The sequence below is a fragment of the Tupaia chinensis genome, unplaced genomic scaffold (genome assembly GCF_000334495.1).
Source record: "Tupaia chinensis unplaced genomic scaffold, TupChi_1.0 Scaffold000047_1, whole genome shotgun sequence".
Taxonomy (NCBI): Eukaryota; Metazoa; Chordata; class Mammalia; order Scandentia; family Tupaiidae; genus Tupaia; species Tupaia belangeri.
The window spans coordinates 576,328-579,423 of record NW_006159505.1 but is presented as its reverse complement, the minus strand read 5'-3'; the positions used below and the strand labels follow the sequence as shown (position 1 = coordinate 579,423).

Sequence of the window (3,096 nt, the reverse complement as noted above, 5' to 3'; positions counted from 1 at the left end):
CGCCGCAATCCCTTCTCCTCCATTCTCCTCTCGGGATCTTGGGCACGCACGCACATGCGCCCGGCGTGAGTTTTAAGCCACCGGGTCCGGGACGTGAACCGCAGTCGACTACGTGGGAGTCCAGCGACATAGCCATTATGCTAACTGCTGGTTCCCAGAGAGTGTTTTTTAAAACTCATTCTTCCATCTTTTAATAGGGTTGATCATCTTTTTTTGGGACAGCTGCTTGAGTTCCCTGTGTATTCTGGTTATCAGTTTCTTATCTGACACATAGTTTACAAAAATATTTTCCCATTCTGAGGGCTGTCAATTCACACTGATTACTGTGTCCTTGGCAGTGCAGAAACCTCTTAATCTGATGTAATCCCACTTGTCTTTTTTTGGGATTATTGATTGTGCTTTGGGAGTCTTATTTAAGAAGTCTTTGCCTATCCCAATGTCTCTCAAAATTTCCCCAGTGTTTTCCAGCAGTAATTTTATAGTTTGAGGTCTTAGCCAACCTCCATTTCTTAATTTTCTTTGTTTTAGTTTCATGACATTCTTAGAATAAGTATTCCTAAACTTTGTTGGCATTCGTAAGATACTGTAATTTATATTCTATCAACAAGTATGTCTGAAATAAGGCAATGTAAGTGAATTCTCTTATTCACATAAGGCAATGTAAGTGAATTCTCTTATTCACGTTTTTCAGAAAACTCCTCTAGGAAATGGAGGCTGATCACTCTGTATTGGGAAAGGACAGCTGTGATTAGTGGAGGAGTATTGTATTCTGGGGAAATGCTGAGGAAGGAGAACTCCAGTCTCAGTGGTGGACTGTGTTCCACAATGATCTCCTTCTTAGGAGGGTATGGAGGCATTCAGTGACCGTCTTCTGGCTTCCTTTATAGCCAGCTTCCTATATCACCCTCCAAGCAACATGGCTTCTGACACGACACGTCATGAATGCTTTACTGGCCCCTGTTTATGTCAAACTCTTCAGAAATCTCTGCTTGTCTTGGAATAACATCTCTTGACTTTGGAAAGCTCTTATTCCTCTTTACAGATTTGATTCTCACATTATTTCCTCTGTGACACTTTTCCTAACCAACTTTTTACATAAGGTATTTTCTATTTGTTACTTCCCTTATGAGAAAAATGACGTCCATTTTTCGCTTTAAATATGTATTAAAATTATTGTAGTAAAAATAAAGAATTATGAAAAAACAAGAAAATGAAAAAAATAATGGATAAATTGGTAGTCCTCAAGCTATTTATTGTAACAATGTTAGTACCTATAGCTTCATATTTCTGTATTTTTATATATCAATATCTGTATCTCTATTTGAGTCTGTATCTGTGTTTGTATCTCCAGCTATCTTGTTATTCTTATATCTAACTGATAAATATTATCATGTGATATATATGTACATATATAGTAAGTGTATATACATATATTCATGTTTATTTATAATATGTAGTAAAAGCAACATATTTTAGATTTATATGTAGTTATATCTAAATCGTGGAAAACACATATGTAGAATAAGAATACAAGGCATTACACTGAAACGTTTACCAGTGGTTTTATATTGACCTGGATTATTGTTTAAATTTTATTTTTATTTTCCAGTTGTTACCTTCTACATCTTATATTAAAAGAGGACTTAAAGATACTTAATTGCAAACATATACTAGACTGTACACTTGTGAAATTAATGAAACTGAGCCTTGAAATATAAATACATAATCACAATACCAGAAGAAAGGGTCTTAAAAAGGTAGGCTTGATGAAATAAAATATGGAAAAAATCTGCAATGCAATGCAAGCTATATGTAGGAATTGATTATATAGATTCACATATATTTTAATTAAGCAATATCAACAAATATCGCTAGGTTAGGAAGAAGGTTACAGAACCTTATATGTAAAGTATGACTATTAAATGCATGACTTTGGCCTAAATTGTTTCTTACTGTTGCATATTATTCTATAGTAATATTATTAATATTATTGGGCATTTAGGCAAGATCCCTGTATCTAGCCAGTTTCCAGTGGCCACCATCATGTCCTCATCCTTGCTCAGGTTGGCTGTGGTGTGTATGAGCAACATCAACAGGAGTATAGAAGCCCATAGCATGCTCAGGAAGAAAGGGATCAGTGTCTGGTCTTTTGGAACTGCATCCTTTTTGACACTCCCAGGATCAAGACACAATCTGCCAGTGGTTTATTACTTTGCAACAACATAAAGAGATGTCCAATGACCTTGTCAGAAAAGACAGATAATTCTACACCAAGAATGGGATCTTACATATCTTGGGAAGAAATGAGAGAATCAAGCCTGGCCCAGAAAGGTTTCAGGATTGCACCGATCCCTTTGATGTTATCTTCACCTGTGAGGAGAGCATGTATAACTGAGTAGTGGAATATCTGTACTCCAGGGAACAGGAAACCTTCCAGCCTGTGCATGTGATCAACGTGGACATCAAAGACACCCAAGAAGAAGCCACCCTTGGAGCCTTCCTCATCTGTGAGCTCTTCCAGTGCCTGCAGCGGACAGAAGACATGGAAGATAGTGTGGGTAAGCTGCTCCTGGAAATGGAGGAGAAATCAGGGAAGAGTTTTCTTCACACGGTCTGCTTCTACTGAAGATGTTACCTGATTTGGGGTTCTTCCTCAGTTAGAACTTGTATATGGTTTGTGACTAGTCCATACTTCCTGTGAGAAGGAAGGCTTTAATGACCTTTCTACGAAATGCTGTTTGTATTATTATTGATATACCACCATGGCAGAGAACGTGAGCAAGAAAATCATCTATGGGAAATCATGACTACCAGTAGCCAAGAAAGCACTCTAAAAGTACAAAGCATTATTCTAGGATGTTTGCACAGAATAACTATTTTACTATTTACATCTCTTTGCAAGGAAGTTGCCGTCATAACTGCATCTTCCAGATGAACAAACCATAGTTGATAATGGAGTGTTTAAAATAGTTTATTTAGAGCTATCCAGCAAGGAAATAATGTTTTTATAGGCCATCACTTAAAATGTTTCTTTTTGCTTGTTTTCTGTGGTGTATTAATTATAAATTTTTTTCTTTAATGAGAGGGTCATATTGT

At 36.7% G+C, this 3,096-nt stretch overlaps 1 pseudogene; it reads left to right on the top strand.

Annotated features, from left to right (window-relative positions):
- The first annotated feature begins 2,043 nt into the window (after window positions 1-2,043).
- LOC102486363 (RNA polymerase II subunit A C-terminal domain phosphatase SSU72 pseudogene) lies at window positions 2,044-2,626 on the top strand (annotated as a pseudogene).
- Window positions 2,627-3,096: the final 470 nt, after the last annotated feature.